At 39.6% G+C, this 12,718-nt stretch overlaps 1 non-coding gene across 1 annotated transcript; it reads left to right on the top strand.

Annotated features, from left to right (window-relative positions):
- Window positions 1-2,300: 2,300 nt before the first annotated feature.
- LOC141653953 (small nucleolar RNA R71) lies at window positions 2,301-2,407 on the top strand. Its single transcript, XR_012547541.1, has one exon. It is a non-coding gene; the product is annotated as a small nucleolar RNA R71 (small nucleolar RNA).
- The last annotated feature ends 10,311 nt before the right edge of the window (window positions 2,408-12,718 follow it).

Here is a 12,718-nt window from a genome sequence, read left to right as displayed (position 1 = left end):
GCAAGTTAAGGGTTAGAATATTTACAAATGGTGGTTTAGGGTGGACTCCACCAAACTCTCATTTTTGAATGAGATGTCAAGGGGGCATAGCCAAGGTGTTGTTGATGTTGCTCAACACCTTGTAGAAGTAGTTGAACGCTTGTTTATTGTCATTATAGAGATATTCAATATAGCTTTGCACATTAATGTGTTCTTCATGGTGGTGATTTGAGTTAAGATGATCACCAAAGCCTTGGTCTAAGGTCATAGCATTGCCAATGTAAGGATTGACTCATCCTTCAAATTCGTCATCCCATATACCACATACTTCATTAGCTTGCTCTCCAATTGTATCATGATTTGATGAAAACAACTCCTCTTTCTTGTTGTCATGGCCAATGAGGCCTTCTTCCTTACTTGTCATGATTGGTGGTGAGCTATTCAAGCTCTCATTGTTGTTGAAATTTCCTTGCTCTCCGGATAGAGCATCTTGAGGATTGTCCACTTTCTTCTTCCATATGGGTGGTGATTCTTTACCCATAGATTGATCTTTGCATTGAGATGCCAACTTCTTCCTATCACTTTCTCGGCTATAATGATCGATCATGAAACATGGCTCATGTAGTCGGGGAGCTCTCATTGTCTTGTCAAGATTAAAAGTGATTGTCTCATCCCACACTTCAGGTATAAGCTCTCCATGTTTCACATCAATTACCGCTCCCGCGGTGTGCAAGAAAGGTCTTCCTAAAACGATAGGAATGTTGGAATCTTCCTCCATGTCAACAATGACAAAGTCTACCAGGATGAAGAACTTGCCAATTCTCATAGGCACATCCCCCCATACCCCTAAAGGTATCTTTGTTGATCGATCCGCCATTTGGATAGTAATGTTAGTGCACTTGAGCTCTCCCATTCCTAGCGTCTTGCATACTGAGTATGGCATGACACTTACACTTACTCCAAGGTCACATAATGCTTTGTTGATTGTAGTGTCGCCAATGGTGCATGGAATAGAGAAGCTTCCCGGATCTTTGAGTTTTGGAGGTGAACTTACTTGAAGAATAGCACTACTCACTTTAGTGAATGCAATAGTCTCTAACTTCCGGATGGATTTCTTCTTTGTAAGCATGTCTTTCATGTATTTTGCATAGGCCGGAACATGATTGATCAATTCCGTGAATGGGATTGAGACTTCTAAGTTCTTCACAATCTCTATGAACTTTCCAAGTTGTTCATCAAACTCAGGCTTAGCTTGACGATTTGGGAATGGAAGTCTAATCATAATAGGCTCTTTTTCCTTAGCCTTCTCTTCATTCTTCTTCTTTGAAACTTCTTGGATGGTGGGTTCTTCTTCTTCTTCCTTAAAGTTCTCCACAACTCTTTGCTTGTCACTAGCATCCATAATATCTTCATTAATTGGCTTCTTCGACCCTTCATACCTTGTACCACTCCTCAAATGGATGACACTAACGGATTCATGTCTAGGGGGATTACTTTGAGGATGTAATTGCCCCTTTTGTCTTTGAGAGCTAGAAGATGCTAATTGAGTCATTTGGGTTTCTAGCATTTTGGTGTGGGCTAGTATGTTGTTGATGGTGATATCTTTGGCTTGGCTATCTTTATGCATTTGGGTGAAAAATTCTTGTTGGTTCTTTTGCATTTGGAGGACCGCTTTTTGAACATCAAAGCCTTGGTCATTGGATTGATTGTAAGAGGGTTGATTTTGATAATCTTGGATTTGGTTGTAAAAGGGTCTTTGAGCTTGATTTCTCATTGGAGGTGGGGTGTATGTTGGTTGAGGGTTTTGAACATTTTGGCTTTTGTATGAAATATTGGGATGGAATTTGGTATTCTCATTGTAATAGTTGGAATAAGGGGTGCCACTCTTGTATGCTTGGAAAGCATTCACTTGTTCACTTGTTCCCCTACAATCACTTTGGTCATGTCCCAAAGTTCCACAACTCTTACATACTCCACTTGGAATTGAGGATGATGCCACCATAGCATTAACATGTTGTTTGGGTGATTTGGAAGCTTCATCAAGCTTAGCCATGGCCTTCTCAAACTTCAAATTAATGGTGTCAATATGAGCACTTAGTTGAGCACCTAATTGAGTGATGGAATTTACCTCATGCTTTCCTCCTCTAGTAGTCTTTCGAGGTCTACTATACTGTGAATTATGAACCGCCATTTCTTCAATTTTGGCCCATGTTTGATTGTCATCAACTTCGGTAAACATACCATTGGATCCTATGTTGAGGATGTTAGGGGAGTCTTCATATAGACCATTCCAAAATTGTTGCACAAGGAACCACTCGCTAAGTCCATGGTGTGGACAAGAACGACAAGTGTCCTTGAATCTCTCTCATGCTTCATACAATGATTCCTCATCCCTTTGCTTGAACCCAGTGATTTGGGCTCTCAACATGTTAGTCTTCTCCGGAGGATAGAATTTCTTGTAGAAAGCAAGTGCATACTTCTTCCATGAGTTAATATCCGGTGATTTGGGCTCTTTAACCATTGCTTGGCGGTACCGATCAAGGAGAAAGGAAATAATACCCATCGTATTTGGTCTTGAGTAACTCCGGTTTGAGAAATCGCATCACAATAGTCACAAAAAGTCTCCATATGTGAGTGAGGGTCTTCACTAGGCATCCCCCCAAATTGACTTCTCTCAACTAATTGTATGAATGCGAATTTGGCAATGAAATTACCGGTTAAATGTGGTGGTGTAGGAGTACCATTTGGTAGGTTCTCCTCGGTTGGTACGGAATGTGATGAAAATTTAGGGATTGTGGGGTGATTTTGCGGTGGATTTTGTATTGGGTTGTCCTTTCCTTCTCTTGCAAAAGGGTTGGTAAACTCAATTTTATTTGGTTGAATGTCCACAATCTATCCAATACCTCTTAAAGTACCACTAGCAAATAATTAATGAAAATCAAATCAAGTTAACACCGTCCCCGACAATGACGCCATTTTTGGTCCGGTTTAAACTCATCGTCAAAAGTTACCAACCAAAACAATATTTATAACTTTACAAACTACTCTTAGCAAAGAGGTAAGTAAAGGTCGGATCCTAAGGAACGGGTATTGATGTAGGATTTTCAATTGCAAATGGTCGTGTCTTAGCGTGTCACAATTTGGGTTGAAATAGGAGATCAACTAAACTAATCAACAAGATAAAAGAAAAATAATGAAAACAAGCAAGATGATTAAAAAGGGGTGTAAACAATTGATTAAAGGCATTAGGGTGTCATGGGTTCATAGGGGATTCATGGGAATTGATCATACAAACATTTTCTCTATTATATAGCAAGCACTTATTGTTGTGATGGGATCGAGTTAGTGTATAAGCTTACAATCCCTAAGAAGGTTTGGGTCCCGGAGCCGAATCGATTAGATTGTACAACACCTACAAGTCGACTTAATCCTTCCTATTCAACTATATGCATGGTCTAATGAGGCTCGAGTTGGTGTATAAGCTTACAAGCCTCATTAAAAAGATAAGTGATGGGTAAAAAATGAAAGGATTCATAGGCTCGCATTTCATCAAACATAACATGTGCATATGTTGAAATCACAACAAGCAAGCAATTTAATTATGAAAATATATTAGATTAAGCATGAATCATTCCCCATGTTGGTTTTCCCTAATTCCCCATTAACCCTAGCTAAGGAAACTACTCACTCATGATCAAGTTTAACATGTTAATAAGGTTGTCAATCATACTAACAAGGCAAAACATGATGAATAAATAAAAGTGATTAACAATAGTTAAATAAGGTTAAGAGAGAATTATACCTATGAAGATGATTCCAAATAGTAAAGAAAAGAATAATAGAAGTACTTGATGATTGATGGAAGGTTGTCAATCCTCCAAATAAACCCAAATAATCTTCTAATTACCCAAAATAAAGGAAGGACAATAGAGAAATTATGGAAAGATTAAGATGTGATTAATATTGAGAATTATATTGCAACTAAATTAAGACTAATTTTGAGAGAATTACAAAGTGATTAATGATGGATTAAGATTGCTTAAGAGAGCATGCTAATCTAGGTAGTACAAAGGGGTATTTATACTAAAGATTAGGTACAAAGATTAGGGTTACTAAGGGCTTAAATGACTATTAAGTCCCTAAGAAAAGTTGAGGAAATGCTCCTCTCGAAGGAAATGAGCAGATTCCCGTGCTAGTCCTGCCACGATCCGCCCGTCTTGTGCTGTGGCACGGGCTCTCTGACTTAGGATCCGCTCGGATCCAGGGAGGGACGCTCGGCTCCAGCTGCTGCATCCCGCTCGTCTTGGGCACAAGATGCCCGGATCTTGGTGTTGTGAGACGCCCGGATCGTGCTTGATCCGCTCGAATTCCTGGGCAGACAACTTCTCTTCTTTTTCCTCCTTAACAATCCGCAAGGATCGTTTTGGGGATGCAAGGATCCTTTGATTATTGCCCATTTCACTTTATTATCTACTTAGGCCTCTAGTGTCGGTCTCTCTTTGATGCTTGGTCATTAGGTGCTATCCATTTAGCTCCATTTCGCCTCATAAATGCAAGGTTAGCACTCCTTTCCTACCAAGGAGACAAAACCTCAAAGAATATGCAAAATGGGAAACTAAAGATAGTAAATGACCCAATTATGTGTTATAAAGCATAGGAACGAGGTTAGTTCGGGGACTAAATGTGCTCAAATATGAATCACATCAACTATTATTGTTACTATTTGTGTGCTTTCCTTTTTAGTTGTGTGTGATGGGCTTTGCCCGGAATAAAATATCATAACGGGCATCGCCCATAATTTAGAATAAATAAAAACTTATTATTTATTAGAAATCCCCAGTTTCTGCATCAAAATTTTCATTTTTGCTTTACATGTTTCGGTTGTACTCTTAACTAAGAGTTGCCTACGTATCTGCTTTGCAACAGAATCAAACCGAGTCCGTAGTCTCACATAAAATATTTCATGCAGTGTAAACAACTCACAACTTTTTCTAGAAACATTTGCAATTCAAAATTTTTTTCATAACATTTGAGAATGAGGTCGTCAAGGATAGTATTTCTTCAGCTGGTCCAAATTCGTAGGATTTGTGAAGTCATTCCCATCCAAATCTGTTAATCGAACAGTGCCTCCCGACAAAATCTTCTTTACCCAATAAGAGCCTGTCCAATTTGGTTTGAACTTACCCCTCGGGTCAATTGGTAACAAAGCTCTAACTGATTTGAGAACCATATCTCCCTCACTGATTCCCCTTGGTTTCACCATTTTGTTGAAAGCTCTCTCTATCCTTTTCTGGTAGATTTGGACATGGTACAATGCATTCAATCGTCGCTCATCGAGCATGACTAGTGAATCATATCTTGCTTGAACCCAATCTGCTTCAGGAACCTGACTTTCTAGTAGGATCCTTAGTGTAACACCCCGTAAATTTGAAGACCTTTATTATATTTTAAGAGTAATATTTTAATCTATTTTAATTTAATATTAATTTATTTGAAATAAAATTTATTTGATAAAATATAACCTTATTTTATTTTGAAGAAATGTAATCATTTTTGATAGTTTAGAAATGTTTAAAAGTGATTTAAACTATATTTAAACCTTTTTCTTTGATAAAATAGATTTCGGATAAAAGTCGTAAAATTGGGATTTTCCCATTTCTTACGGTCGTTGGGTAAACGAGTTTGGATATTGGGCATATGAGTACTTAATCTTTTAGTAAAATCGTGTTTAAGAACTTTAATTTTCTCGGAAATCGCGTTCGACGAATATTTCTAATTTCCGTCGAAACGAACCAAAACGTAAACAAATGACCCATCTCCCCATGCCTTTGGCTGGCCACCTACCCTCCATTTGTCCCCTCTTCCAATTTTCATTTCCTCCATAACTCAATCTATCTCCTCCTTCTCTCAAACACCAAAAACCCACTAAAATCTTCCTTACAATCCCTAAATCCACCATAAATCCTTCATTTCTCCACCAAATCTCATAAAAATTATATATTTGGAATCCTCTCTTCAATCCTCATCTACTAGTAAGCTTTATTTTCATTTCTCCCAATTTTTGTTTAAGACACTTTTTTTAGCGTTTCGAATTTAAGCTTAATAATTGTGTTTTTGTTGTTCTTATAGGTGAAGAATTTGAAGATGAGTTAGGTGACTCATATGTTGTTGAAGATGAAGAGTAATTTTTGGTTTTAGAAGCTTTCTCAAGTTATTACTTGTCTCTTTGCTAGCTTAAGGTAACTATTCCGAGTTACTCGACGAATTAATGTCACATAAGTAGTTGTTAGTAGCTTTAGTTGTTGTTTGTTGTTATTGTGGTTTATCATGTTTATGGTTGATGTTAATGTTTGGTATTCATGTTGATTTTCATATGTTTAAGGCTTGAGATGGATTAAGTATTGTTGAATGATGCTTGATAAGTGTTGTAGCATTGTTAGAATGGGTTTTGGACAAAAAAAAGACAACCGTGTAGTCTTTCACGTTCCCGAAAAACTTGACCGTGACAGGCCCACGGCAGCCCGGGGGTTGGTCCGTGACTTTGGGGTCGGGTTTTGGGGTTTAATGCTTAATGTTTTGAGTTCTTTGGAGTATGTATTTAAGCTTGGTAGTACTTTGAGCATGGGATTAGTTTTATTATGCTAAAATTATGTTGAATTAGCCATTTTGTAAATTAAAATAAAGTCTTTAGTTTGATAGCATTCACATGTTAGGAATTGGAATTTAGCATGAGAATGATATTATGATAATTGGTTGAGTTAGACCAAAATGGGCAATTTCATTATGATAGAATATTGTTGAGATAATCATTTTATAAGTTGGATGTTTATAATTATGTCAATAGTAGTCACATGACAAGAATTGGAATTTAGCATGAGAATAATATTATGATGAATTGTATGAATTGTATTAATTCGGTCAGCCTCGATTTGACCAATGACCCATCGCGGGACTTGGGTCGAGGGTTTGTCTTTGAGGTGATATTGGTTGTCATTGGATGTTTTATGTTGATTCCTTGATATTTGTAATTATCATTTCACATGTTGGTTGTTGGATGCTTTGGATGCCTTATGCTTGAGTCTTGTTGCCTCTTTGCCATTTTAGCTTGTTCTCATGGATTATGGTACTAGTGGTTAGCTGGAATTTGGATTATTATTGATATTGGAGATATTGTTGGATTGTCAGCTAAATATGCTCTTGCGAAGCCTTTCATATGCTAGGGTGTGTATGATCATTTGTGTGTGCAAGGTTGGACTCTTTGCCCTTTTTTTTGGTTAATTGGGTGTCCTACTTGTCTTGTGTGGTGTGGGCTAAAGTATTCAAGCTGGGAATAGGTCCTAGGTGAGTATTTCGGCCTTCATCATAGATAGGTCATTATAGTCTTTGACGAGTGTATGTTTGCGGCTTAATAGCCTTTGTGTCTTAGCTTGGTGGGTTTATATCCTAGTTAGGGCATGACCTCCTGACGTACTCGTAGAAGTATGTGGTCAGCTTAAGTACTAGCCAACCCTTTGGTGGACTCCTTAGGTGTACTCATGTGTGTGATCATGGGTCTTGGATGCGGTATTTTCCGCATGTCGCTAGGTCTGCGCAGGTTTAGGACTAGGGTGTTTACCTTACCTCGTGGTATAGACTCGAGTTACAGAGTGACTATTGACTGTACTAGGAACTTATGCCTGTCTCTAGATATATTGTCCTTTCTTGTTTGATGATTCTATGAATCATAGAAGGTGAGATGCAAGCCGGCTATGGTTGATAGAGTTTGGATTCCTGGATGTTATGTGATTCACATGATAGTGTAGTATGAGTCGGTCTAGTATTCACATGCTAGGACTATGTGTTGTTATATTCTTTGTTCACACATGATAAGCATGATTGTCTAGCATCTATATGCTAAGGCTATGTGTTATTCATATTCATATTCTTATGTTTACATGTTATATTAATCATGACATTTCGTGGCTGGGAGAACTCGGAGTTACTCCCCACTGACTGTGGCTTTCGTATTTGTATAAAATGCGATTGATAGGTAGGTGATGCATATATGGGGTACATGGACGAGCTAGCGAGCAAAGTAACCTTGGGACCTAGATTGGCTTTATTTTATTGTGACCCTTAAACACTTTTTATGTCATATACTTTTTTTTTTGGGGACATATGTCTCCCTTTTTCATATTTGGGTTGTATAACTTTGTTTCGCGACTTTAGCGATGTTTTATTTATAAGATCTATTTAGACCTTGCATGTTTGACACCTTCCCATTTGGATATTTTATTAACAGGTTCAGGTTTTAAAAATTACAGGTTTTTACCCAAATGAACCTATTACAAACATATCCATGCAGTTTTTATCTAGAATTATGTGTTTACTTTTCCGCAATAAATGAGGGTGTCACAGTTGGTATCAGAGCATATTTGCTCCCGACGCACGTTTGTGCACCCCCAATATAAATAACTTGACCTTAAAATAATAAATTTGAGAGACGGGTAGGATGGGTAGACTTAGGACCTTATGTTGTAGTCTCTTTGTGATTGCTATTTGTTAGGTGCTAACCAATGTTCTCTTTTGCAAGATGGCTCCTACAAGAAACGTTGATAATGCGATCTTGCAAGCTCTTATTCAGATTCTCCAGAACCAGCAAAACATACAACAAAACCAACAAAACCAACCTCCTCTTCCTCCCCCTCCTCAGTTTCCAGAAGGTGATAGACCCGGTTCTTACACTTGGGTGGCAAGTCAATTGACTCGAAACAAGACTCAAACTTATGGTGGTGAAGTAGACCTGGTAGCACTCACCGAATGGTTTCGTGAATTGGAGAAAAGCTTTGCCTTGTATGATGTTCGTGAAGAAGACAAAGTGAAATTGGCTTCTCATTTCCTTGTGAAAGAAGCTGATAGATGGTGGTCCATGACTAGTCCTACTTCCACTCTTGAGCCTGGCTTTGGTTGGGATCGCTTTAAGGATCTAGTTGAGGCTAGGTTCTATCCAAAAGAGCTGAAACAACAAAGGCTCAAAGAATTTATGAATTTGAAGCAAGGAAGTCTTTCTGTCCAAGCCTTTACCGACAAGTTCAATGAACTTGCTCATTATGCTTCTAGACTTGTCAAAAATGAAGAAGAAAAGGCTTTCTTTTACCTTGACAAGCTTACTCCAAAGCTTAAGAGCTTGATCCGTAGGGATTCTACTTCCTTTGTCTCAATCTATGATGATGCATTATGGGCCGAGAGCTCTATTCGGGCTATTGATGAAGAGGATCGTGCTTCTCGTACTTCCCTTGGCAAGAGGCCACTCTACTCCACTTCTAGGCCTTATGTTGCTCCTTCTAGACCCTTTGTGCCTACTTCTTCCCCCTCTTATCCTAACAAGAAGAGGCTTGTTCCGAGTGGACAAGCAAATCAAGGTGCTCGTGTTCTATCTCCTAGCAACGACAAAAATCCTAAGGGTCGTATGTGCTATCATTGTAAGAAGCCTTTGCATCCTGGAATTCGTTGCTTTGATAAGCAAATTGTGTGTTTCTCCTGCAACAAACTTGGACACAAGGCTAATGAGTGTCCTGAGAAGAAGACTACTACTACTCCTGCTGTCCCTGAGAGGCCGAGAGGTCGCATCTTTGTGATGAGCCATGCTGAGGCTGAGGCACACCCAGACATAGTCACTGGTACGTTCTTAATATTTGATGTCCCTTGTTTGGTTTTATTTGATACCGGCGCTTCTTTGTCATTTATATCGATGAAATTCTCCGACAAGTTACCTCTTGAACCTTCACTTGGAGATAGTACATCAATATCTTTACCCTCCGGCGACATCTTCTCTTGTTCTTATTTTTATTCGGATGTCCCTATATCGATAGCGGGATCTATTTTCCCGGCTAATCTCCTTCGATTTCCACTTGAGGAGTTTGATGTTATTTTGGGCATGGATTGGTTATCTACCTATCATGCTCGATTTGAATGTCGAGATCAAAAGATTGTTCTTAAAAGCCCTTTGGGTACTCGCGTATCTTATCAAGGGGTTAGAAAGCAAACAGGTGTGAAGTTGATCTCAGCTATGAAGATGGTGAATGCTTTGAAGAAGGGTCATCAAGCATTCCTATGTGTAGTGACTACTTCTAATTCTCCTTCTCTTCCTCCCTTGAAGGATGTTCCCATTGTTTGTGAATTTCCGGATGTATTTCCCGATGAATTACCCGGATTCCTCCCGAAGAGATGTTGAATTTTCTATTGACCTAGTTCCCGGAACCGGTCCTATTGCTAAAGCTCCTTATCGTATGGCACCTTCCGAATTGAAGGAGTTGAGATTTCAACTTGATGACTTGATTGAGAAAGGCTTTATTAGGCCTAGTGCTTCTCCTTGGGGTTCCCCCGTCCTCTTTGTGAAGAAAAAGGATGGATCTATGCGACTTTGCATTGATTATCGTGAACTCAATCGTGTGACAATCAAGAACAAGTATCCTCTTCCACGAATTGATGATCTCTTTGACCAATTACGTGGTGCTTCTACTTTTTCTAAGATTGACCTCCGATCGGGTTATCATCAAATTCCGGTGCGTGAGTCCGATATTCTAAGATCGCTTTCAAAGACGAGATATGGTCATTTCGAATTTAAAGTGATGCCTTTCGGATTGACTAATGCTCCTGCTATCTTCATGGATCAAATGAATCGTACCTTTAGTGAGTACCTCGATAAGTGTGTTGTGATGTTCATTGATGATATCTTGATTTTCTCAAAGAATGATGAAGAACATGCCAAACACCTCCGTATCATCTTAGACATTCTACATCGTCAAAAGTGGTATGCTAAGTTCTCGAAATGTGAATTTTGGTTGCATCAAGTAACTTTTCTTGGACATGTCATATCCAAAGATGGTGTTATGGTAGATCCTTCTAAGATTGAGGCCGTTGTTGATTGGAAGAGTCCGAAAAATGTGACTGAGATTCGAAGCTTTCTCGGTTTGGCGGGTTATTACCGTCGGTTCGTGAAAGATTTCTCTAAGTTAGCTAGACCGATGACTCAATTGTTGAAGAAGGAGTCTAATTTTGTGTGGACCGATGAGTGTGAGAATGCCTTCTTGGAGTTAAAGACTAGGTTGACTACCGCTCCGGTGTTGACCTTACCCGAGAATGGTGTGGACTACGATGTTTATTGTGATGCTTCAAAGCATGGCCTAGGTTGTGTCTTGATGCAAAACCGAAGGGTTATTGCTTATGCTTCTCGACAACTGAGGGTTCACGAGGTGAACTATTCGACTCATGATCTTGAATTAGCCGCCGTGGTACATGCCTTGAAGACATGGAGGCATTACCTTATCGGAGTTCATTGCCGCATTTATACCGATCATAAGAGTTTGAGGTGTATCTTTACCCAGAAAGAATTGAATATGAGGCAAAGAAGATGGCTAGAGTTGGTGAATGATTATGATGCCGAGTTGATTTATCATGAAGGGAAAGCAAATGTGGTGGCCAATGCTTTGAGTAGGAAGACTAGTCACTCTTTGAGCACTATCCGTGTGTTCCCTGATGAACTTACCACGGAATTTCAAAAGTTAGGGATAAGCCTTGTTGGGAAGGGCTTTGACTATCTTAGTGCCTTGAGTGCAGAACCCGACTTTTACCGTGAGATCCGTACTTGCCTACCTGAGGATGCTACTTTCAGGTCCATTCAAGCAAAAATCCAACTTGGGCAAGCTAAGGATTGTGTGGTGGATAGTGATGGATACCTTCGTTACCAAGGTAGGATGTATGTTCCGAGAGTAGCCGAGTTGAGGAAGAAGATCCTTGATGAAGCTCACCTTTCTCCTTACTCTATTCATCCTGGTGGTGACAAGATGTATAAAGACTTGAGATTACAGTTCTGGTGGTCTAGGATGAATATTGATGTCCTAGAGTATGTTAGCAAGTGTCTTACCTGTCAGAAAGTGAAGATTGAGCATCAGAAACCCGGAGGTTTGCTACAACCTTTGGATGTTCCCCTTTGGAAGTGGGACTCCATTTCCATGGACTTTGTGATGGCTTTACCTAAGACTGCTAGCGGAAAAGATGCTGTTTGGGTAGTTGTAGATCGATTGACCAAGTGTGCTAGATTTATACCTATCAAGGAGATATGTAACTTAGATGTCCTAGCTGGTGCCTACGTGAAGGAGATAGTACGCTACCATGGAGTGCCTAAGGATATAGTTTCAGATCGTGACCCGAGATTCTGTTCCCGTTTCTGGACTGCTTTGCAAGAAGCCATGGGTAGTAAGCTACTGATGAGTACCGCTTTTCATGCCGCTACAGATGGACAGACTGAGAGGACTATCCAGACTTTAGAGGACCTCCTCCGTGCTTGTGCTTTAGACTTCCACACTTCTTGGGAGAAGTGCTTACCTCTTGTTGAATTCTCCTACAACAATAGCTATCATACTTCTATCAAGATGTCACCTTATGAAGCTTTGTACGGTAGGAAGTGCCGTAGTCCTGTTTGTTGGGATCAAGTCCAAGATGCTCATGTGTTGGGACCCGATTTGGTGACGAGACCATCAATCGAGGTTCGAGATCATTCGAGAGCGTATGAAAACCGCTCAAGACCGACAGAAATCTTATGCCAATGTCCGTCGTCGACCACTTACCTTTGAGGTTGATGATCGAGTGTTCCTTAAGGTATCACCTATGAAAGGGATGAAACGGTTTGGTGTGAAAGGAAAGCTAAGTCCCAAATACATTGGACCTTTCCGTGTGCTTGAGAAGATTGGCCCTGTTG

The sequence above is a fragment of the Silene latifolia genome, chromosome 4 (assembly GCF_048544455.1).
Source record: "Silene latifolia isolate original U9 population chromosome 4, ASM4854445v1, whole genome shotgun sequence".
Classification (NCBI taxonomy): domain Eukaryota; kingdom Viridiplantae; phylum Streptophyta; class Magnoliopsida; order Caryophyllales; family Caryophyllaceae; genus Silene; species Silene latifolia.
The sequence above is the reverse complement of the archived record's forward strand: the minus strand, read 5'-3'. Positions and strand labels throughout refer to the sequence as shown.